This window comes from Coturnix japonica, chromosome 13 (genome assembly GCF_001577835.2).
Source record: "Coturnix japonica isolate 7356 chromosome 13, Coturnix japonica 2.1, whole genome shotgun sequence".
Classification (NCBI taxonomy): Eukaryota; Metazoa; Chordata; class Aves; order Galliformes; family Phasianidae; genus Coturnix; species Coturnix japonica.
In genome coordinates, this window is record NC_029528.1 from 8,592,681 (window position 1) to 8,619,347 (window position 26,667).

The 26,667-nt window shown below is 36.6% G+C and overlaps 1 protein-coding gene across 10 annotated transcripts in view; it reads right to left on the reverse strand.

The window, feature by feature from the left end:
• TENM2 (teneurin transmembrane protein 2) overlaps positions 1-26,375 on the reverse strand; it is a 1,269,291-nt gene extending 1,242,916 nt beyond the window's left edge. For 5 of the 10 annotated variants that reach the window (XM_032447373.1, XM_015875932.2, XM_015875931.2 and 2 more), the window contains exon 1: positions 26,280-26,375. The gene's annotated coding sequence lies outside the window, so the exon portion shown is untranslated. The remainder of the gene's footprint in view (positions 1-26,279) is intronic. The other 5 variants (XM_032447375.1, XM_015875935.2, XM_015875934.2 and 2 more) reach the window with 1 other exon arrangement.
• Between the last annotated feature and the right edge of the window lie 292 nt (positions 26,376-26,667).

Here is a 26,667-nt window from a genome sequence, read left to right on the forward strand (position 1 = left end):
TCCCAGAGAAAGCTGTTGAGAAGCCTGGGCTAATGCAGGACTGCATTCACAGCTTTTCCAATCCAGAGCAATAGATGAGTTGCTCAGAAAGATCAACAGACATCAGATTTAAGATGATACTGGAATTTCATTTTAGAATTCTATAAGATTCTGCAAGCTCCTCTAAGGCACTTGAATGGAAGTTAAAACTGTGAACAATCAACATAGAATAGAGCAGAATTTAAAACCAGTAAGATTAGATGTCAGGCAGTCATTTTAGATGTGTTCCAATTGAATCTGTGCTCAGTATTCTTTTTGTTTGGTTGGGGTTCTTGGAAGTGATCACAAAATGCTCAAGTATGGCTATTTTTTACCCACTTATAAATCTTAACTAAGTTATCTCTCTCATCTAACCTTTCCTGTGATCCTAGACCCCAGTTTAGATGATCCCATTATGATCTTCAAAGAATAAAGGTACTAGGAAACTGAAGCTATAGACTAACATTACCTTATTAAAATCCTATTTACAAGGAATTAACATAAATACAAGTTAGTAAACCATATGCTATCACATCTGCTCCTCTGTGTATTAATAACAAGACTGTCCCCTATAGGGCTCTGAAATTAATATGTATTAGAATATATTACAAAGTATTTGGATTCCCTCGACAATATAATTTGTAGCTAGACCATTTGTAAGCTTCTAGCCCAGAATTATTGCTGTTGCAGTATGCATCAGCTGCTTCTTCTAGTGTGATTAAAGTAAAACACCTGGCTCTTTTTTGCTATTAAAACTTTACGGAATCAATTTGCAAATACTCAGCTTGTTACATTTCAAGTATTTTTGGATTAGAAGTCCCAGAATATTTCAGTTCTTTGCCAACCACAGCATCGTTCTGGAGCTTTGTTTCCTGACTTGCAGGATACTTAATATGTCAGACACCGACAGTGTTTCCTAATTATATTATGAAAAAAAAAAAAAGAAAAAACTAACAGAACCCAAAGAGTTCCAACTCTGAAACTTGATAAGAGAGATGCATTCAGTTTTAATGGACAAGCATTCTCCAAATGTATGTTTCTTCACAATCCAAATAACGGACTGAGTTTTACTATTTCACACTATCACTGGCTATGTGACAAATCACAGACAACTCACAGAGGGTTATCACAACCACCTTCTCTATCCCACAACAAACAATGTAACAGCTCCATTTTCATACTTGCAAACCTTAAATCATCCTCTCCCACCCAAAGAAGGCAGTAAAAAATAAAAAAAATAAAAAAAAATAACCAAAATATGCAGCTCCACTTCAAATGAGACCAACAGCATTTTGATCATGGTCATTGCCAGGAAAGCAGCTGCTTCACACCTTTTAGTGGAGAAAAGAAGGCTCTCAAAATACCAGTATATCTGATGTCTCTGAGCATGGCCCACTTAATTCTTCCATTTGTTGTAAGTAGAAGATAAAAGAACAGAATTCATATAAAGGAAGCACAAAAACAAATTTGCATCACACTTGCTTTCCACAAAAATGGAACACCTTCAGCTCCTCCACTAAAATTAAATTAATCCTATCAGGTGTCTATTACTTGAGACCAGAAATTCTTTACCATTGCTTTTTTTTTTTTCCCCCCTCAAGTAATAAGGACTACACTCACAACACCACTCAACAACTCTTCTCTCTTTCATGAAGTACAAAACAAAAAGCATGGAGAAGGAAAGAAACAAAAAACAATGCCACCTTGATGTGAGCAGATCACTTAGGCCAAGCCAGAGTTGAAATACAATGCTTCACTGACTGCAAGGAGCATCCAGGCTAGAGGACCACTGCCATACTCCTAGCAGCCATTTTGAGATAAATGAACCCAGAGGGAAAACCAGAGCCAGCATGGAACCAGAGAAGCTGCATCAGCCTATGTAAGCACAGATGAGCACATCAGGTTAACCACTGTATTTTCTCCTGCTATGTCGGGACTTGTCCATGGCTGCATGGACACCACCTCACCTTATAGCCTCATTCATTACACATGAATCATCCTCAAGATCTCTTTTTTTGATATTTCTTATGAAGCTCCCCAACAAATAATCCTGATTTTACAGAGATACTTAAACTCAGCATTAACCATGACAACTCTCACAACCTAACCTGTGCCTCAGGCACACACTAGGACTGCTAAATACAGGAACTAACCCCCACACAGGCTGTGCACCACAACCACACTGCCCTGAATAACTCCATTACCAAAACCCTGACTTAATTTATTACAGAAAAATAAAGCAAGAACTGAAGAAAAACACTTGCTCCCCTCTTAGGAGCACCTTTTAAACCAACAATAAATGCTAGCAAATTAAATTAGATCTAATAATCATCACTGTTTTTACCTGAGCAACAGGGAGCTATTTAGGTCTTCTTTCCTGGATCAACACTGACAAACCAACAGTACAGTTGAAGTCTCACCAGGCAGATCCCTTCTTAAAACCAATTAAGGGTCACACCCAGCTGTGGGGCTCAGCATCGACCCTGTAGCCATCAGCCCCTAAGTGAGGGGTGGGCCAAGCTGGCACCAGTACCACACTGAGGGCTGCAAACACCAGCAGACCGCCCCCTACACGGAGCACTCTTGGCTTGAGGAGGTGGGTCAAAATAAACCAAACCCAATCTATTTTAATCTTAAAATAAAACCTTATGCTACCAAGCTGCTTATAAAAAGAAATGTTCAGCTTAATACTGAACACCTGCTGTTCCACACTAATAGCACACTGTTGTCTATTCCTTCACACACCTGTGGCTTCTTTGTTTTCCAGCTGAAGGGAGAGTCCATTTAAGTTTTCTTCTTGTTTCTGAAATAGTACAGTAAAATCCTACTGCTGATTTCTGTTCTGTGGTTAATTTTAAAGTTGAACTTGATAACTTCTGAGAACATAAAGCTATGTGTTTGTAAATTAGGACTATGTTTTGTTATTGGCTGTTTTAAAGTTCACATTTCCTGAAAATGCTTCTGAAAAAAACAATTTTAAATGACACAGATGTTTTGGATAACTATGAATGCTTCAGATCAAGAGCTGTATTTCCTTATACTAGGCTTTACATGGAGGTCCTGCCCAGCCTCTGTTTACAGCTGGGGAAGAAGAGGCTCAGCAAGGAGGCACGTATGGCCTCATTCTCACAAATACTTTTAGACTGTGATAGAGACAAACATACAGGATTAATTACTTTATTTTTACTGTATGGACATACTTTTGTTCTGCCACATCTCACAACTGAGTTGGGCAGTAGGAGGACTGGAAGGCATGCAGACACGATTTCAATGTTTTTGAAATTTGGAACTAGAATCATTATGCTTCTTGATCATGCATATTATGTTAGGTCCCATCATGGATCAGACAGCTGCATAAAGTACTATACAAACACATGAGCTCTAGACCTTCTGATGTGCAATTTCATGTTGCCTTCAACATTTCCTTTGTTTTTGCATTTTCATTGTTTGAGCTTTTATGGCACTGAGCTCTTAAGTCTCTCATTATTTTCTAACTTCAGACACACATCTAACATTTTTTTCCAGTCAGGATTTTTTCAGATCAAGAGTAAACCCACTGAGCTCTGAGGTTCAAAGTAGTGATCACTACAGGTTGCTCAGTTATAGACCAGTGACCCTTTTAAATAGTATCCACATGTAATTAATATAGGCATATCTTAATAAACCATATGCTCATTCAGCTGTTCTCTGCTGTATTAATAACAAGGCTGTCCCTTAAGGGACTCCAAAATGAATGTATATTAGACATATGTATCCTAATAACCAGAAGGTAACACAGTTGTACTTCAGTTATGTTAAAGAAGTATTAAACACAACATTATTTTAATGACTTTAACAAAACATATGTGCCTATCCACTCAAAAAAAATGTAGTTTATGGAACTGAGGATAAGTTGAACACTGGAATAATAAAACCTGTACAAATGCCCTTCCCTTCCATTACAGTTACAAGTGGGATTCATGGTAGTATGTTTTTCTAAAACTGGTACAAGTCCTCTTACCTCGAGAAAGAGAAAGTGGCTATAAGGCAAAGTGCAGCATAAAATCTCTGAAAACACCAGATGATTTCAGATTTAATTTGCCATTTATCATTGCTATGCGACATGGATTATACCAGGGTGCTACTCTTAACGGTGAAATTTTGCTATGTGCACACCTAGTACTTCCTTCAGCAGTAGCTGCATTAGTGATATCTGCTCTGTCCGTGATCAAGTCCATAGCTATCCTGAATGTAATGAACCTGGATGAACAATTCCTGAATAACATTTTCTTATACTGTTTTCCACAAATGACTTCTCATCCCAATGCCATTTTTAAGTACGGACACACATTGAAAATCCGCGTATTGAACAACAGAGAACCTGTATGAATATTTTGTAGAACCTTCAAATAATGGGTGGATATTTAATGAAACTTGAAAATGGCATTCCACCCTTTATACAGCTCCGCTGAATATGATACAGCTCACAGAGAAGCTCAATGTTACAGCTCCAGTACTCTGAGCAGATGTGATCCCCACCTTACAAGATCCAGTGATAGTTACAATACACTTGTTGTTATGCAACAGATAAAAAACAGCTATTCTTTAACTGCTCATTAAATACCAAAAAACCAATAACAACAGCAAAAAAAAAACCAACACATACTGTTTGGCAACAAACAGTAATTAATTGTTAAAAGGGGAAAATTACGAGCAGCTCTCCAGATAAAATGCTTTTGTTTAATTCATAACAATTGTTGTAAACTTCAGATGAAGATGCAAGAATCATACAATAATGAAGCCTAACTATTCTGATCAAAACAACCGTAGCAGGTTAAACATCTCCACTGGGCTAACTTAGCTGAATTGAAATGTCTGTTCTCAATTGCTTGTTTCTGTGTTGTGCTTTCAGCAGCTGACATGAGGTAACTTCTTTTCCTGAAAAAAGACAAAACATTTCTGCCAACTGAGGTGACATTGTGTTCATTCAATAATGATACAAGGCCCTGAGGTTCTTCGGCAAGAAAGATAACAAAGAAAATCCTCATTAACTAACTGCAGAAGAATGAAGGTCAACCCACAGAGAGAATTGCATGCTCACATGTCAGTTAGAACATTTGTTCTTCATTAATTCTTTAAACCCAAGCTGGGATATCATCTAGCAGCATTTTAATGTCCTATACAGCAGAAACAACTCTTAGAATGGTGTTTTCTTTGTAATATATTTAACAGGCCATTTTTAGAAGCATTTGACTTCACATCACTGGACACTATTAATGATTTAGGATAATATAATACAGAAATAAAAATGTGCACATTTCAATATGAAATATATTAGAACTGCTGTAATGTACTATAAGAAACTTTTTTGTTTGTTTTTATTTCATTTACATGCTAAAATCAAAGATATCTGAGTTATAAGAAAGAATTTTGGAAACTGCCTAATAATTTCTGCTTTATGCAGGTTGAGCCTTCAAGAAACAGCAAGGCTTAATCTTGTTTCAAAACTCCAAATGTTTTGGCCTCATACTGTGACATATTATTGGTTGTATTGGTGTTGTCTGGCTTCTCATTAGAAAACAATTTTACAAGCAGAAAAAATATTGGAGAGGGGAATGAAAAGCATGCACATTTTAACAGAAATCCTGCTATTGTTTCTTCCAAATCCTCTATGAGATACCTTAAATGTCTCTTCTCACCAATCTTATCTGATACCGACATATTACCCAATGAATGCTGTGAAAACAAAGAAGCATTCTTGTTTCTCAGCTAAATGTTATTGATTTGTTTAGGTTTTAATCTCCAGGGGAAGTTAGATTCCTTGGTCAGTGCAGGACCCCAGCCCTGTCTGAACAAATTCAGGAAACAGTTCTTGTCCATGAGATGTGACTGATTAGCATGACCTCTGCTCGAACATTGAATAAAAAATACCATGTGATTCATTGCCTACATTTTCAAATTTGAAATCTGGTAATGTTATAAGAAGAAAGTAGACAATAAGATTTTAAAATAACATAGAAGTAAGGGGCCTGAAACAGAACTAAAAACTTCAAATTTAATTCAACTCTGCTGTTCTACTCCAAAAGAATAGCAAAGCAAAATGTCTATTTGCATCACGGATCATGAAGCTGGCTGTAGCCCTGAGTGGATTTGTCTAAACAGCTTTTAAAATGATCCCATCCAAACTTGTCCACTATGAAATCTTTAGTCCAATACCTTTGCTTCTGTTGTCAGGCAACACTGTAAATATAATGTTTCTTTCTACACCTGTACACCTGTAGAGTTCTCATGCTTGTTCCTTCTCTGAACAGCCCAGTCGACTATTACTGTTCTCCACATCTTTTAATAGGAAAGCAGCAAATTAAATGCTGCTCTCTCTTCCCAAACTTATCCTGATAGGCTTGATCCTTGAGCCACCCTGCCACATCTACTTCACTACAAGATGCATGACACAGTCAAAAAAAGAGCAGCAGCAGTATCCTAGTGCCCTTAGTGTCCTGTGCTTTTCCCTTTCCTAGACAGCAAATGACACATTATTTCTGTCTCAGTATTCTCCTCCACTGCTGCCTAGTGTCTTCAGTATGTGGACAGACTCTCTTCTGACATCTGCCCTTCCACAGTAGAATGGCCAAAACACTCTGGAACAGAACAGTGAGGTACAGAACAGGTCAGTGAGGTACTTGTCCTTGCTACTCTATCATACACTAATGGACAGTGTACATTTATATAATACTGGATACTAAGCCAAATAAGTCAAGAAGTATAAAAATTAATGATGGAATAAAATTACCATTATTTTTAGGCAATATGTCCTTCTTAAATGCCATTTTTACATTCCTTACATTTCTGCCATAATAAAATTGATGGGAAAAAAAAACTCTCATTATGTCCTAATTTATAAGAAGAGAACTACAGCAGATATGTAGCTTACACCTTCTGTTCCAGTCTTATTTCTTTACTCCAGCCTAATGGTGATCAATGAGATAGCTCTACAAAAGGGAAGATCCCTACATAGAGGATAGATGAAACAGTTGCCTACAGCAGAGATACAGAAGCTTCCTTAATTTCCTCCCTATGCTTGCATGATTTAGGCACAGGATTTGGTTTACCCTCTTCTGTGATGAACAATTACAAAGTAATGTCTAGTCTACTTAGCAAATGGTGCAATTTCCTCTTTCACTTTTCATTTATTTATTTTATAATGAAGAAAGAGCTCTCAGAGTGAATGAGCAATTACCCAGCTCTTCCTCTGGGATCTCTCTGAAAGTAAGGAACAGAAGCACTCAGACATGATTCCAGTCCACCTTTGCTATCATCCAGCAGCAGAGTCAATTTGAAAAGCTTCTGACATATCCAAAGGTCTCACAGGCTCTCACATGAGTTAAGTGCGTTAACGCATTCTTAATTAAAAGAAAAGATGCAAAGTTCCTATTGAATATACCCAGTAATATCAAACAGATAATAGGTGTGTCAAAGTCCACACTCTAAAGATTATTAAAAAAAAAAAAAGAAAGAAAAAAAAAAAGGATTTCTTTAATATCCTGAAATTTTTAAAAGAGGTTGTGAACTTTACTGTGAAAACGCCAATTATTAAGCATACCTTGGGCAGTATCAGCTGAAGTTATGTTTTTAGATTATTTGATCTGTATTTGGATGAAAGCATACAGCACTAAGCTTTTTTGTTTGGTGTCTATTTGTGTTTTTGTGGAGGAGTAGATACAAAGTTAAATGGTGAAGAAGAAAAGAAAACAAAACCTTGTTCAGAGACAGGAAGGTACAAACATCAGTTGTCTCTAAATTACCAATTTTCTGTATTGGAACCTGCTATTCTCTAGCCAATCAAGATGCAAGCCTCTCCATAGTGAATAAAAGCTTATTTTACTTCTGTGAAAATGTAAGTGGAAATAACATTCTCTTGTTATTTGCTTAGATTATAATACAGACCACCAAAGCAAAAGAAAATGTAAGGATTTTTCTTAGGAGATAACAGCATTCCATGTTACATTACTAGATGGGAATATGGATCTCATGGAATTTTTATATTAGGAAAGAAAATATGTTTATTCTACACACTGAGACAAATTCTCAATTGTCGTGCCATTTCAACATAGCTATACAGTGGAAATTTAGAAATACTACTATCCAAATCTGCTACAGTATACAGCCTGCTGAGTAAGATACAAGACAGTAAAGAAAATATCAGTTCTACTTCACACATATTTAAAGAGATTGGAGGAATAAGTATTAAGCTTTAGAAAATCCTAGTCAGTGCGAGGCCTTTGTATACAAATATTACACTACCTTGTGTTATTGGGAAAACAGATTTTTTTTCCTCTTCCATCAAAGTTCATTTATTTAGAAATTACCAGATTATTAGAACTGCTATCTTAGCTCTTGCATTTAATTTTCAATCTGCATTACATTTTGATATCCTAGTGGCAGACAGAGAGGTGGATGTTTCCACGTCTGTAGCTTCCAGTTCTGTAAAATGAATCTCAGTGTGAAAAATGAAGATTAATGGACTTCATAATCATTTTGTTCTGCTAAAGCCAATTTGAATAAAGCAGAAAAAGAGATCAGATATGAAAACAGCTTTGGATAAAAATAAGTATTGTACATAATTGTGAGCTCATGCAGAAATTGTCATTTTATTTTCTCTCATGACTGTGTGAAGCATCATTCCCATATGCATGCTGGATTTTCATGATGTACTCTTTCAAACCGTTAGCTACACAACTTGCAGCAAAACATCTAAGAGATGAAATATAGACCAGCTCACTGCCATTTTGAGCAGATGATTCTAAAGATTCCATGTTCATGTTGATCATTTAATAGCTATTTTATTTCTGTACTTCAAGTGAAGGGTAGGATGGTTTAGTTTAGGATAGATGTAGCAATGATGACCCCCAGTTGTCCACTCTGTCCTTTTCTGAAGAAACTCATCTGCTTCTTTTGTAGCCCTTTAAGGGTAACACAGGTCAGAGTTTGCTTTTGAATTAGCTCAGTGTATAAAGATACCTAAAAAGATAAAGATTGCCTCAGAAAAGCCAGTCCAGCGCTGACTCAATGGAAAATCTTTCGTGTTGCTGCAATGTCAGTTTAAAATTCATCCTCTGCATTCTACTTTATTTTTAACTTTGCCACCGTATCTGTTATCATGCTGCCCTGGCATGTTGAACAAGACCCTCCAGTAATCATCTGGGGAATGCTACACATTACAAATATATGCAGCAGTATACTACACCATGTAGGAAATACTGCAGCATCAACTCTTTACTGAAATCCTGAAAAATCTCCCTTTCCCTTCAAGCAAAATAACATAGAAGCCATAACATGCAGTAAGTATAATTTAAAGTTTTGTGACTGCTGGCTGAACACCAGCCCATGAGAATGATAAATATTTTACTATTTCCAGCATCTGGCACTAGCAAAACTTTAATTTATGTTCAGTGAGTTGACATCACCTCAAATAACCTGTAATACTCAGATGTTTCATTTCGCAATAGAAACAGAATATGATACACAGTTTTTAAAATATGCAAGAGATGCCACAGCATCCTGCCCTGGAGATGGACTATTGCCAGCCTTGTCTTTGGCTGCCTTACCTTGGAAATCATTTGGTACCACTTTTTCATGTCAGCAAGGTGACACTGCAATGTGAATATCTGCACAGACATGGCAATAGATGCAAAGAAGGACTTAAGGTTCTGTACTTTGCAGAAAAGGAATCATTTGTTAGACCAGCTATCAGTTCACTGTGTAAAAAATTACCCATTTTTCTGCAACTGTGTTCTGTACTGTAGAGAAGGTAAGATCTTTTCCTTCTCTTTGTCCATTTAACATAGAATTCTTTAGAAGGCAGGATTTCCTCACCACAGATATGCAAGAAATGCCTTTAAAAAACATTATAATACAAATAAGACATGAACAATCACCAGACAGTACTAAAATACTTCATACAAAAGCTGGGCAGGTACATGAGAAAGCCCAAGTCCATTTTATACTGCAGGAAAAGCTCGAACTGGTTCTAAACAATTCTTCTGAGAAGTGCAAACTGTAGCCATTAATGGCAGTCTTTTGCTGTGTCTGTATTAGCCGTGGTGCAGCATACTTTATACCAAATGATTAACGCTTACCCATAACACATACGTAGATAAAACAAGTATACATGTGAACCTTCTGAATACATGGGCACTTAGAAATAAAAATACAAACCTTCCTAACTTTAATTTGAAAATTACCTGAGGCTGTATAAAATCAAGCGTGTGAACTGCGGCTCAGTGCTAGCAGAGATAAATTGCAGAAGAGTCTGACCTCGCTAACCATGACTGTGATATCTGATGGAATCAAAATCCATGGCTGACAAACTCCTCAGGATAAAAAAATGGCACATCAATTCAAGAAGTTGTCAATAGTTATGAAAAGTGATTAAAGAAAAGTAAGACACCATTAAAGATGGCACAGATGTAGAATTGTATTCTAATATAGAGATTTTTTTGAAGTTTTCCAAGAAGCATTGGTGGATCAATAAAGAATAGAACTAATCTGTAAAACACTGGGAAATGTGAAGCTCAGCCTTTCATCTGTCTTACACTCATGGTGTTGCACTGTGTCTATCAGGGATCTGATAGCACTGCATGATGTTGCTGCTGCACCATCTGTGCAGAAAATGCAGACCTAAACTAAAGGGAAGTGCTATAGCAATGGAGCAGAAATTTTAGCTCAGTGCTCCTTTTTAAACATGGCAGCAGAGAGGCACTCTGACACCACAGCATCTGACATAGAAGTGCATGTGAATCAGAGGTATGGAATTGAATTCCTTTGTGTGGATAAAAGCGCTCCCATTGACATTCATGGACACCTGCTGAACACTGATGGCGAACCAGCAGTGGATGTGAGCACAGTGAGGAGGTGGTGATCTGTTTCAGCAGAAACAACAGCAGCAGTGGTCACCTCCACTGGGGCAGACTTCTTACAAGTGCAGCAAGCAGGTTTCTGTTCATCACTGGCAAAAATACACAGCTAATAGTAGTGACTATGTTGAAAAATAGTGTTTTGTAGCTTAGAATATACTCTATCAGTGTTATTCTGATTTTTGTATCTATTGCAGTTTCAATGGAAATAAAAAGAAAGCACTACTTTCAGAACGACCCATGTATATTTGAAACAAGTTTCTCACTCACACAGGTCCCTTACATTAGGCATCAAAAATTATTTTATAACCTTATTTTGAATTAACACAGATAGCATAAAAAGACAGAAATCAGTGTTGCTATTACAGAATAAACATGTTTTTTTCTTCCTACTGAGGAATCTGGTAAAGTAACCTAGTTCAAAATTTTATCGTTCACTGAATGAACTTCTTAGCAGATGAGAAAAATAACAGTATTATCCAACAAAGCAACCTGAGGGGCATCTGGATGGGAAGGCATGGAATCAAAGTCTAAATTTCTATAAGTCTTTAAATACATATAAATAAAATAAGTACGTGGTTCCTTCTTTTTTTTTTCCAGTGTATTCTTTGAAGATGAGAGCATTTCTAGGCAGTCAGTTAATTATTTTCCTGTGTGTATTATCACCTGTTTGTCAATGAGTACATTCAAGTTCTAAAGGAGAGATGGATTACGAGTAAACTAAGTCTTATTTTCATGAGTAACATAAATAAGAGTGCATGTGAGGAAAAAAAAATAAGTATACACTATGAAAAGTATGCTAAATGTAGACAAAGAAATCAAATCTCCATTCATTCTGCCAGCTTGGATGACACAGATTTCTAACCAAATTTGACATAACTAATAACCACAATTTTACAGACCACAAAAGTACTTTAAGTCGCCTTTCAACATTGTTCTGACTCATGGGGGAATATGATTTTTCATGTAGTAAGCAGCAACTCAGAGATTTTATTTCTACTTAGATCTCAGTGTTTCATTAAACCTGAAGCACATTCCAGTGTTATTTTCTGCAGGAGACAACAAGCCAAGAAATCCATTATTTACCTATTTGTAATCATGGCTCTTTTGTAAGCATAATCACACCTTATTCATATTTTCTCATTTCTCTGGAAATACATTAAGAAGAATTAGACTTGTTCATGGTTATACTCCAAAGGAACAGCAAGTGAAAAGGGAATAATGACCAGATTTGAGGATGTCTGTCAATTCTTAAGGCAAGATTGCTACCAAAAACATTCTCTATACAATTCACAGATTATTTTTGGTGTGTTGCCCATTTTATGAATCATCTATTCTCCTATTTTTATTAATATTGTTGACTAGCTACAACAGGTGACATTTCTATCCCCTTAGGCTGTCCATTATCCAAATGAAGGGCCATCTGGAAAGGGATTCTGTTCACTGAAAAATGTGACAGAGCTGATGGCTTTTTAACTGCAAGTCATCTATGATTGCTGGTAAACACTGAAAATTAGCATTGATCCCCCTCAAATGAAAAAAACAACAACAATAAAGTACTTCAGACAGGCTTATGGAAACACCTTCTTGGCAGATGTGCATGCTAATTAATAATTGTAGATGGCAACCCTTCCTCATTTTTGTAAATTAATGCCAGTTGAATTCTCTAAAACAAATAAACAAGACTACAGATGGGGCAGCTACTTGTATATGCCCAACACAGCATATGTAGATTAGGAAATGAGGTGGGCATGAAATCTCTGCCACACTATAACACAGGTAGTAGACAAGCACCATTACCATAACCTGCCACACTGAGAAAATCAGATAGCTCATCCTTTTGCCCTACCAGGTTACATTCTGGGAGGGCTTCCAAAACTGGAGGTAGATGCCACATTACCTCTCATTTTGAAGACATTCAGTACAGAGAGTAGCACTGGGACGAAGTTGAGAAATAGTCATACATTCTGGCATAGGTGCAGAATAAGACAGAATAAGGTGCCATTTGAGTGTCAATAAATCCCGTCATGTTTTTTACCACCAGAAGAAGAACTGTAATTGGAACTTCAAATATAACCCGCTATTTGTATTCAAACAGCATGGTTTCTTCTAGAATGATGAAAACGCATCTGTAATGAGTATACCTGCCAAAATAATTTGGAAACTGCTCATTGGCTATGATGGAATGGAATCAAGCTATCCAAGACCATCCCCTAAAAGGCTTAGATAGAGTCTGACATATCCTGACAAAACTGAAATCCACTATGAGCACCAGCTGTTAAGATCAGAAGTAACAGAAAATAGTTTCATAGTTGAAAATATTGTCTGAACTGAAATACTGTCATTAACATTTTCTTATGAAACTGTGAAACATTTAGTAATTAAACAAGCATTCGTGCAATTTCAATTAGACATTAGACACTATCTGAAAATGTTTTGGTTTTTGGTTTTTTTTTGTTTGTTTTTTTGTTTTTTCAATTTGTGATCAAAACAACCATATTTAATATTTCCTCAAGTATTTTAGGCTACCACTGGAAGTATTAAAAAATTACAACAAACAACCGCACTAAAAAAAAATTTCACAATATCTTGTGGCCTCAAAATACATTAAAACTATTATTACTTTCACTTAAAAATTTATACCCACCAGAACCTATGATGACAATATCCTACTTTCTCATATTGGTAACCATACATGCCACACTTTTTGCATCTGATGCTATCTTAGTGAGTGCCTGAAGTTCAAGTGACAAAAAGTTGTGCACTCTTCATTTAGCATGTGTGTGTCACATAGAAAGAAAGAGACAAAGAAAAAAAAAAAAAAAAGACAGAAAAAGAGAAGAGCAAAAAGAATAAAAGAACAGAAGAAAGAAGAAAATCCACAGTATTAATGCTGAGGTTTTTCAATGCATCGGCAAATAAAAGTAATAGACTTTGTTTAGAGCACAAAACATAGAAGAGTTTTTAAAGTACTGTTCGGCACAAGATAGCAAACGGCAAAATCAAATTACTGTCTGCTTGTCTAACACGAAGAAAGTATTATCAACAAACATCCTGCCGGTAGGAGATAAGATACTGGAGAATAAGTACTGTAAAATGGTTTATCATGCAACTAACACTGATTAGGTAATTTGGACATTTCATATTTAATAAAAAACTATTTAAATCAGGAATCATCAAACCTGCATTGATGGATCTTATTTATGCTGTGTCTGTCTCCATCAATTTACTGAATTCTCACAGTTTTTAAGAATTCTTCTAAAATGAATGGAGCAAGTTAAATACTTACTATTATTTTTAAATTAAATCACACAACTGGTGCAAATAAAAGGAAACTTCCTGGAGCATTCCTTAATAATGGGGAAAGCAATTGGCTTGCAGAACACTTGACTTGTTTTTCCACAGCAGATTTGAACTGGGTTGTAATGTAATGTATCAAAAATAATTTCTGGTCCTCTCTGATATCACAAATCATAAGCTGTATAAAGCAACATGAGCAATCAAAAACCCATTTGAGCTGTGATTCACATGTACATGTGCTGAGAGATGGTGCTGCTCAGTGCTCTATAATCAGGACAGCAAACATTTTTCATTAGTTTCCCATTTCATTAAAGCTGTGAAAGGAGAAATTGAATCAAATACAAAAAGAATGATGTTAGTATATAAGGCCAACATGTTCTTTAAGTCAAAATTTTAACAACCTTTGTGTGTGTGTATGTATTTATGAAAATATATTTGCTCTCAACTTCTGAGCATACGATATTTCATAAAGCAATCATGGAACAGGTCTCTTTCTTCCCCCCAAGAAAAGGTTTCTCCATCTCCAAAATGCACAGAGCAGAATCTTTGCTCCCATACTGAATATATCATGATAATTAGGATCTTGTTCTGCAGGGCATCATGTTATGCTGGTGAACAGTACCTCCTAAATAGCATTTAATCCTTTTTATTAAGACAGAATGGCTATTAATGTCAGTCAATATCTGAGTACATTCAGTGTACTTATATATACTATTACTATATAAATACATAATTAGACCATATATCAATGTTTGTTTAGGACAGTTAGAACACAGAGTCTCTCTTAAAGATGAGTGGAATGTACATTTGGAATTATGTACATTTGGAATTTACACCCATTCAGTAAGCACGTATGAATCAGCTAAAAAGTCCCTACTCCAGAATTAACCTCACAAGAAGATAAAGAATAAAAGTACAGATCAGAACAAGGAGATGAGTTGGAACTCATCTTTGACTAGAAGCTTTATTCCACAACTGTTTTATTTTCAGTAGTACAATTCTGTACAAACATGATCCTGTAATTGAATCTGATTTTATTTTTTTTCTCAAGAAAATTAATAAAAATTCTGGAATATAAATACCCAGAGAGGAGAAACAGAAAGGCCACAGACTCTACTGATTTGCAGTTCTTTTACTGCGAGAAAACTGAAGAGTTTCAGAAATGTGTTTAGTGTTATGATAGCCTTTTCTTAACACTGTGATCTGTTTATTTCAGCTCTACCATTGGTGGTGATCATTACACCTCCAGGAGATGTGTATTTTTAATGTTCTTTTAAATTCACAGCCTTGTGGTTCTACATGAAAACTGACAATTTGCTACAGACATGATGCTTTGCCATTTCTACACCATGGAAAGCACGGTTAGTGTTAAAATGTTCTACTTTCTGTAACTTTACTGAATTCCAAAGGAAATGCTAAGCATTGGTTATTGATTAAAAACAGCAAATTATAAAACCAGAACTCATTTCACATCCTGATATATCTGATAAATAATAACACTACAGCTGTCTGTTATATTTAACTTGAATTAGAACTAAAACATTTCCATTATTTCTTACATCTTACCTGTATAACACAACCAGGATCCTATTTTGCATAGTAGTTACAGCTGACAAAGGAACAAAGAGTTAAAATCTACCATTTATATTCTTGTCCCTCATTTCTTAGAGACAAAGTCAGAAAGGAAAACTAAGATATGATTTTTATAAGAAAAAGAAGACAGAGACAATGGCTTGGATAATAATTTAGCAATGATGGAGTCAATCCAATAAATCTGGCTTTCCATTACCTTTATGCCCCCATATTCCATGGAAACATAAATTTGACAGCAGTGAAAATTTAGGGAAAGATTTCTATGAAAAACAACAACAACAAAACCAACAAAAACCCCAAACCATTAATTAAGTCTTCTATATGGAGCAGGCAGAAACCTTAGGTGGTCATAAGCTCCACCTCTTTCAACAAAGCAGGACAACCTACACCAAAATGATTTCTGACAGATGTTTCCTTAATCTGTCCTTGAAAATCTCCAATATGAGAAAAAGTCCGTGGCCTCCTGGGATGACATATCCAAGTGCTTAACCGCTGTTACAGTTAGAAAAGTGGCTTTGGTTGCTTTCCTTTCCTGCCATCCAATCTAAAGCTCCTGCACTGAAAATGAATCCCATTACTTACTGTCCTATCCCCTATTCTGATCTGCAATGGACATGGGAAACAATTTATTACCTTCTTTTCTGTGTTAGATTTTATTCCTATTTTGACTGGTATACTCTCCATGTCAGTTGTATTTTCCAGTCTAAACAAGCCCAGTTCTGTCAATCGTTTCTCACAGATCATATTTTCTCTGATCATATTTGTTTCTATCCCCTGAACTGCCTCTCACTACTCTGCTCTTTCCTTGAACGTTTAAAATCAGAGACGCTGCTGCAACCAAATCTGCCAGAATGGCAAGGATTAGCAAGTCCCTCATATGCAATAAACAGATAGCAGTGTTTTAGAAATCCGTAAAGTCACTAAAGACACATGGCATGTTGTTAATCCACAGTACATGTTTTTCAACAAATACTCCAAATACTGAGACACACCAGTGAGATCTACAGCTTGCATCTTGTGTCAGCAATTCAGGTGTATAAAAATTTAAGTTAGACAATGCAAAATGAGGGAACAACTAACTGAAGTGGTAATCACAGACACAGCAACGACTATATGAAATAATGTATGCTCCAAGTGCAGTGATTAAGTGCATTTTAACTTTTATAAACTTAAATCTAACACTCAGAAATCAGATCCTGATTCCTCTGATCCTCCCACATTCCTGATTAAAATACAGGGGAAAAAAAAAAAAAAAAAAATCTCCAGAATGTTTTCAGATATTTGTACAGCACCTTTGTTTCACAGGGGCTCAGAACTCCCTGTCCAGGCCGGGCCGGGCCTACTCACGCGCGGGCGACAAAAAAAAAAAAAAAAAAAAGAGAGAAGGGAAGGGAAGGGAAAGGAAGAGAAGGGATGGAATGAAAGAGAAGTAGTACATCTCTCAGAATTTTACACAATTATATTGTATTAATTATTCCTGCTTGGCAAAGTTTTTTAGTAAAACTGATTGTGTCAGCTAACAGCACACATAACAAATGAGTTACCCTGTTCATTCAGAAATATTAGACTAGTACTTTGCTCTCCAGTTCTCCCATCTAAATAATACTAAGTTCATGACAATAGAAATGTTTAGGTATTTCCAATAGGTCAAAAGGTCAAATAATTTGTGAATAAGAACAGAGAAAAATCCCACAGTTCTGGTAAAGTGAATATTCATTACTTACGTAGAATTTTTCCAGAGAGCACGCCTCCTAGAGGCTGCCAACATGGATTTTCAAAGGAAAAGATAATAGTTGGGTGTGTGAAGCAAAGTAGAAGCACATGGCTAACAGCCTACCGAATAGGCCAGAGGGAATTCTTATCTGATAGTAGATAATAATTAAAGACTCCTTGTTATCTCTAACACTATGCAAATTTTAGGGAAATCTGCAATTCCTTTGACACCAAAATGCTTAACCTGATTTTGTTTTTTGAATCTAACTGCATCTCAGGAAATTCAGTGGTGGTTTCACTTATCATAAGAAAGCTGCTTGAATTTTAACCTGCAGAATGCTGTATTTTTTACCACACATCCAAAAAGTGATCATTTCCTTTCAGCAGAATAAGTCCCAAGCCATCTGGACAAAGGCCCAGGGCCTCTTCACTCTGTCTTCTGTAATGTCCTCACTGATTCTTTTCACAGATTTAGCCATTATCTCTACTCACTACCACTATACGAAAAGATGGATGAATAGCTTCCAGTGCAGCTGCTACAAATGTCCCACTCCATAGATCATCTAGTAAGCTGAGCTGAAGCGTCAGCCCAGACTCCCTGCATCTTTTCAGATGTCACCTTACATTACCTGGGGCCCTTGAAACCCGACTCACTCTAGCAGCAAAAAGATATATCAGAATAATAATCAGATTGCATTATTGCATTACAAACAGGGGAGTTTAGGCTTGTAATGGTAGTTTACAAACTTCATAATGAACTCTTTGCTGTCTTATAAAAGACAGAATCACACCGACTTTGTGCAGCCCACCAGCATATACCAATATATAGCTGAAAATTGCTACATAGAGGATAGGGGCTATTTCCCCATGTTCATACCAGCAGACATCAGACCTGTATAGTAATCAAAAGTCAGCCATCCAAATTCTAACTGAAATGACAGATAGATGTATTATCTGAAAGGAACATTCATTGTATTCAGTCAGTCTTCCTAACATCTATTCTTTTGTGACAAAACAGTTATGTGAAAGCTGCAAAGTCCTGTTCCTGAGGGGTTTAATGAAGAGAACCTTGCACATTTGCTTGCAAATTAAAACCTGACCAACTTCAGCTTCCATGGGGAAATACCATCTTCCCTTTTATCAGCTTATTCATTTGCTCTCCTTAGCACCATAACTACATGCCCTTTCAGAGTAACTGAAGAGCTTATTTTGTAACCCATATTAAAAAAAAAAAAATATATATATATATATATATATATATATATATATATATTAATTGTAAATGTTCAATTCAGTTCTTTTGATCATTAAAATCAGTGGAAATTGCTAATTAAAAGATTGTGAAGCTTTTGGACATCACATTAACAGTGAAAGACTACTGAGTCTGTTCCAAAATGTGACTGTAACAAACTACTGTACTACTTTGTGATCTGTACCTAAGGCAGATGATCTGAAATGGCACCACTATGTCCTATGGCTTCAACAACCAGAGCCTAAAGTTTTATCCACTATAGTCAGATCAACTCCTTTGTGTGATATCCATAACTGACATCAGGAGATCTTCAGCAAAGCAAAACTGCTCTCTTAATTATACTATCAACTCTTACTACAGTCTCAAAGCCAAAGAACTGCCAAAACAATGAAGATTTCAGCTTCCTTAGGATTATGTTGGGAACAATCAATTAGACATCTTTGAATTGCTATTGATACGTAGTTTAAATTCACTGAAATGAAAACCGCGATGAGATTATGGTGAAGGAAATGTTAAAAGTGTTAGCTATTCAGGGAATCTGAAGGAAATACATCTGCAGTCAGAAGTTTTCCTCTGTAGCATTTCCTTTACAGCCAAGAAATAGTCAGAATGAAAGCAATCATGTTACACATTGACAGTTCTGTTATTGAGCCTAGTGATAAGTTTGTTTTAAAACCTAATTGTCTGAATAACCCTAGCCTTTTGGGAATAAAGAATGCACTCAATAACAAACAATTAACCACTATTTGGATGGCATCACATACTCTAATGAGATCCATGCCCAGCACCTGAAAGATGTATGAATAGATATATCAAAGGGATTCAGATGCCTGAAGGCCTCTAGTGATGTGTGTCATTAGCACTTAATATAGGCTGATACAAATTTATCCTAGTCAACTAAACTTACTGGATTCTTACCCTCTGAAGTATGACATCCCTTTTTAATTTCAAATTAGAAAGTCCTGTTATTACTTTATCATTGTGTTAAAAAGGTTAAAAGTGAAGATGAAAGGAAAATGAAGACATGGTAGGTTTTTTTTTTTACATAAAAATCAGTCCACACTTTCAAAAACTGCATAATGTTGAAAGCTTAATCACACTGTATATCTCATTATCCTTCTAAAACAGAAGCTTGCCTCTGTAATGTACAGTATAAGAGAAGGTCAGGATGCAAACTTTTAGTTTTCTTTGCTTCAAATACCATTCTGGAACCATTTTCATGTGACATATATTTTTGTTTAAATACTGATCTCCTTATGCCTTCCATAGAAGCCCAGCATGATCTTGAGCAAACCATTTTAGCTGACAATACTAGCAGAAGCAGTGCTAGGCTGGGAGTCTGCTCCTTAGTAAGAAGGATGTGTTCAATTGCTGCAGGGGAATATCCTAGTAGCACTCTGACACAGCCCAATAGACTGAAGATGTCATTAACCTCACAGTCATTAATATGTCCTCCCCTTAGGTTTCTTCCAAATTACTGAACAATAACACTAGACTATCCAAAGATATGTTTTGAAAAAAAGATATAAAATAAAAGAAAAAAAAATTGACTTAACAGGCAGCGTGCTTGTGAATTAAAAGCAAATAGGTATCAGTATGTAAGACTGAACATCTATTTCAGACATGTTTTTGTTTTATAGTTGTAGTTTGATTGGTTTTGGTTGATAGGATTACAGGGAGGGAAGATTGCTTTGCTGCCCTTCTGACAACGTGTCAGTGCTTGAGCAATGCCTTTGCTGTCCTTTGAATTCTTTTGCAAGCACCATCAAGTCTAAGTTTATGCTCATTCATAAAATGCGCAACAGTCCAATTGCTTGTCAGCCTCACAAATGCAAGCAGCAGTGGGACAGCTGGCAGGATGACTCTTGGAGCCAACATGAAGAATGACAGCAGTCAAAAGAGATGCAAGAGGCTGTGGCTGACTCTGGGAAGCATGCTGGAAGGTGCTATGTGCCAGGTGGCATATTCAGGACAAGGTGGGAAAGCTACATGTTCCATGTGCTTTGTCCAGATGAACTACATTTTAAAAAATCAAAATAATTGTAAGAAGTGAAAAGAACAATGTGTCATGTAAGGTAGAAATAGACCTCACATACCTGAGTATGTGAAGAAAATGCTTTTTTTTNTTGGTAAATAAATTTTACGGCTTCCTCAATTTAAGTGCATGTTATCTGGAGAATTTAAGTAAGGGATGCACTGAATTACTTGTTTATTTACACCTCCAGCCATAACAAATTATACTCTCCTCTGGAATACCTAAGTAGCGAGACTGGACTTTCCTATTAACTAATGTTCCTGGAAGCCTGAGGTAATAATGTCCTACTTAACCATAGAGAATCCATGGATAAGGCAGTGAGCTCTCAGAATGATTTTAATACAGATGCCAGGTAAGATCAGTGCAGGAACTTTCTCTCTGCAGTTCTATTTTCTTGCTTATCTGTGATGATGATGTCGTCAGTGCATGTTTGGATGAAGGCTCTCAGGCCTGCTCAGGAGAGATCACCTTCAGCAGCATGCTGCACCCAGCAGGATGGCAATGCTGCTTGCACTGCTGGCTGGCAGCTCAGTGAAGTCCTGTGTTTCCCAGAGCAGAAAAGCAGGAAAGATACTAGTGCTCCCAGTACCCAAAGTCAGTTTAGATTAGGGCACTCAGGAAACAGTCAAAGCTGGAGAAACATTTTACCAAGAGCTTCACAAAGAAAGTAAAAGCTCTGGAATTTCAGTTCAATTGTTTTCACAATATTGGAAAAACATTTAATAGTGAACTATCAGCACAGGGAATCTGAGACTCAGAAATACTGCCCAAAGAGTGCAAATGCCGCTATGTCAGACCAGTGTGCTGGTCCCTTCAGTCTCAGCTCAGTAAATAGTCAGCTACCTGTTGTCTTGTGTGGGGATGATACATCTCCACCAGTGCACTAAGCCAATTATGCTATTGTGTAGATAAGAGAGAAGTGCTTTCCTCAGTCCTTTTGTGATCTCTGTAGGCTCTCAACCATGAAATTTTATTAGTGTTATTTTAGTAAGAATTGCAAGTATCCTGAAATGATCCCAGCTTTTTAAAATTCCAGTTGCAACATATTCCCCATGGCACAAATCCAACAGGCTTTAAATAAAACATACAGAGAAATTTTTCCTCCAGACTCTTCGTAATTTTCCTGCTGATATTTCTAAGGATAACTTGTCCTTGTACTCTAAAAAAAGAAGGGATCCCCACAAAGGATCCTAAAATTAACAGTGAATTTCAATTGAAGTATTACCCAAGAGAAACATCCTGTTCCCAGTTTTACCATCTGTTTTGTTTCTACAGGATGCTCAAAGAAAAGAAAACGATTAAGCAGAGCATATATTTAATATTTCTTATGGTATGAGAAATAAAGCTTTACCAAAATATGTATTCAACAGGCTGCAAGCAAGGAAAGCAGTCTGAAACCTAAAGCCAAGGAAGTGCTACACACACAGCAGAAATGATATTATAATGACCATATAGAAGATGAGAGAAAATGCTGTAGGACTCAACAAGGAGACATGATCCTGTATCAGAGGGAATTTAATTCTGAAAGGAGAATTTATTTTCTGTCTTCCATTGCATTCTGAAGCTCCAAACCAATTATGTACCACTAACAACAAGTATGTTTCAAAGAACAAGTGGCAAATAAAATACCAAGTAAAGTAAATATGTAACAAAGCATTAAAGCCAGAACTTGGAACTTGAAATGGCCTTAATGTTAAGGTGTGGGGAAAAAAAGTGTGCATAGGGGCTAAAGTCACACTGCATGTCTGACAGACTTCTGTTCCAAAGATCTAAGCATTCTGTGGAGAAATGAAATTAGTTTGAACTCCTTAGAGTTCAATATCTACACCCCAAGCAAGAATCAGGAATGTTATAGAAACTGAGGCAGAAAACTAAGTAAAAGTTATTGCTATGGTGTTTTTTTCTGGTTTGTTTTTTGTTTGTTTGTTTGTTTTGTTGTTTTTTTTTAAACAAATAATTGAGATGAAATTGTTCAGATATTTTTTTTTTCTCTTCTGTATTTTGGATTCATTTCATTTGAATTCCTTATTTCTAGCTATCTATTTAGCAAATTTAGCAAACAAATTCAATGGACCAATCCTTTATGTTGCTGACCTGGTAACTGTATGCTCAGCTAAGCAGCAAGGATTTTCAATATTGGGATGCAGGTGGAAAGCTTTGTTTCACTTGGAATGATGAACAGAAGAAAATGCATCAGAAGAACATGATTCCTGCCCACCCACTGGGGTTCCGGTCATCAAGTGGACAAAGAGTCTTCAAGGGTGTTATCAGGATGGTTGTGATTATGGTCATCTAGATCACATGTTTATTTTCTACCTTAACAGTTGGGCTATAGTCTGCTCTCCCTTTTTAAAGTCTCCTGAACTCTTCAGCTGGGGCAACATTATAATACATGCTCCAAACGTATTGTGACAGAAGTAAACTGAACCAGCAGCCCTGCAGAAAAACAAAACAAAACAAAACAAAACAAAAAACAAAACCAAAAAACAAAAACACTATGGGAAAACACATTCAAATGAATGTCGGTTCTGAGGAAGGTGGTGCTGGTCTCCCCTCTGGGGTCCCAAACCTCAGGAAAAAAGTTTTAAATAGAACTATTGTCTAACTACCTGTCAAGCACACTACTACACACTATTTCAGAAGAATGGGAGTAACCACAGCTTGAATCCATAATGCATCAAATCCACATACTGGACTTACTGGAACTAGAGATAATTCAGGGGATGAGATTTGATAGAAGTTACACATAAGATTCACTGGATAACTTGCAGAAAAGCATGATTATGATCATTCCAGGTCTGAGCATGCTGCTAATGTACTAGTCTCTGTCTGTTTTCCCTTAGAGAAGGAAGAGACTTCTTTGTTTATGGAAGATCCTTAAGAACATCTTTTCATCAAGAAGAGAGCATTCATTTGTTATGGGAAACAAGCAACTTCCTCCATTTGCAAAGAATTCTATGAATCACTTCAGCCTCTCACACTTGTGCCGAGCACTTTCTAAATAAACAAAGAGCAGTGTATTTGCTCTGCAACAGTCTGGAACAAAGGGAAGATGAAGAGCAGAGAGCATCAGAGGGCTGTGCAAAGGTGCCTCTGGGACAGTTATTGCTGCAAGTAGTAAAGTTGGCAACTGCTTGTTTTCTGTTATCACACGGGCCTGATTGTTGGCTGTTTGACTCAAGCAAGCATAAGAGAAACAGTCAGTAAAAGCCTGTACCTGAAATTTCTGCAGAATCAACAAACTCACAAACTGAGCTCCAAGCACTGTTCATGTTGCAAGAGGTCTCCCAGAACGAATCACTTTGATAGCACCAGCATTTCCTTCTATCTGTTTTAACTGCCTCAACAGTTCTCCCTATTACTGGAGCTAGGAATTAAAACAAAAGAGAGCAACACCTTTCCCTTGGTTTTGTTTCTGGGGAAAAGACGTAAGTAACTACATAAGGGAAAGTGCTGTGATTCGTCCTTTTGGAGAGGGAGTTTCTGGTGCCAATTCCATGTGTAACTTTTCACAGAGCAAATAACAGGTGGGACAGACTGACTGTCACAGTTTCTTCAGGGTGGGATGGTGTAGTCATCTCAGCTCAAATCTGATCTCGCTGATTTGCAGAGTAGAAGAGTTTGCCATTAAAATGGGCAGAAAGGAGAAGAGGAATTGAGAGAACGGTTTCTGCCATGGCAGAGTTGAGCATGATAAGGTCATAAAGGATTTCTTCTGCAGTTCACCAGTCCCCTTCTTTGACACCAAGACTAAAAGCAGTTATAGAAAATTCAAACATTTTTCTTCTCTCAGATACATAGTATAAATAATTAACGTACCTAAAGCACTTGATTCCCATGTAAAACTGGTCTTGTGATAATGTCTATAGAGAACTCATGCATCACAATTACTGAAGTACGTACATGAATGCATTATTCATGGCCACAAAGTGCACATACCATCTTACTCTCAAATGACCCTCATTATTTGGGACATTCCTCATTTGAGATTCACATTTATCTCTATCCCGCACTGAGGTTGCCATCTGGTCATTTTTTTCTTTACTGACTCAGCCGGCTACTTTTACATAAAACTCATTTAAAGCTGAGCACTAACCGATTGTTTCAAATAGCTTCCATAAATAAAAATAAATATACTGTCTGTGATTACAAAGGAAAGGAAAATCTGTAGGCATTTAAAGATCCTCCAGCAGTGTAAGAATGAAGCCAAGGTTAATATAATCAGTATTTGTTTCTCTAATAAATCTTCCCATTAATTTTTAATATACATGACAAACAATGCAAAAATACAGTCCAGTAAGAAGCTATATCAAAATGCAGAAAAATGCACACATACAAACTTTAACCTGCACAGTACACAAAGGTCAGCAAAAATCATTAGCACTGACAATTAGGAACGACAAATGACATGCAGCTAAATGCAACAAGTTATTTGAGACAATAATACGGAATAGGCATTTGAACCCCAAAGCCACTGTCAATAGCATCATCTAGGGAATTGTGCACATGCGAGTAACAGACCAAGTATTTCCTTTTATTACTCCAGATAACATTGAGTTCATTTTAGCTTTTATGCATTTTTCTTTCAATAGAAAGTCTATGCATTTACAGCAGCAGGCTGGGCCAACACTATTAGCTATTATTCACTTGACTGAAAGAATCCTTTTGCTCAAACTTCATTTCTGACTGTTTTGGTTGACTTTTTTTAGGAACTGTCTAGCAATTTGCTGCAGGCAGAACTAGTAAACCAGAACCATGGAAGAAATAGAAACAGTTTGTCAGCAAAGGAACAGTCACAAATAGGAAGACGGAAGATACAGCGCTCAAAAATTGCTTCTCTCTTCTTTGGTACAAGAAGAGCTCCTTATCATGAGTGAAATCCCACCAAACCTCACGGTGTTTAGCCCTAAGAGCACAGAGGAGTATTTCTATATTTGACTCTTAAATTTTAACCTACTTTCACCACATGCAAGCTGAGATAGAAAACTGTTTAAATTGCCAAGTCACACATTTTTTGTATGAGTTGAGAAATGACAATGAATCTACGTAGGAGTTTGCAGCTGAACTTCTAGAATTTTAGTGACAGGCACATGTCTTGTGGCATCCAATATTTTCTTCCTCCATCGCAGCTGAACATCCTTTTTCATACCTATATTCTCCTATCCAAAATTTCAGCAGGCAATAAACATTATCCTTCTTGCAACCTGAATACATTCAGTAATATTTTATTAGTTGGACAGACTATCTGCCAATAAAAAAATTTCCAAACCTATGTATTTTGCCTTTGTTTTCCTTCAAATTTCCATAAAGTGTATCAATGCTGAAATATGTTAGAAGTTCTCAATGTTAGAAGTGTATTAAAACCTTGTTTCAGTTACGTCTTCTGCCAATTCTGCAATATCACACTTTCAGACAGGAGATACTTCCTCAATAAGAATGTGAATTCTCCAAGATCATCTATGATCATCAGTCCTACCTGCCAGCTGTTTTGGAAGTATATATGAGAGAGATGCAGGGCTCCAACCTCAGCAATTGCTGTTGCAGTTCAGTGCAAGAACCACCATCTGCCAGATGAAAGTCTGAAAATGAAGGAAAGGGGGGAACATAAGCATTAACTACAATTCATGCTGAGGACTGGAACATTATTTGAATCAACAAATTAGAGGTCTTGCTTTTCAATAAAATCCACAATTTTTTGTGAAAGGACAATTTTCCACGTGCCTTAATATTTATTTCTTCTTTCCAGTTGCTCTGCAATTTAAGGCAGGATTCTTGTATGCCCCATCACTGCCTCCTGCAGCATAATTCATCTTTTGACTCTGAAAACAAGAATGAGAATTCTGGTCTCTTTGCTCTTGCATTTG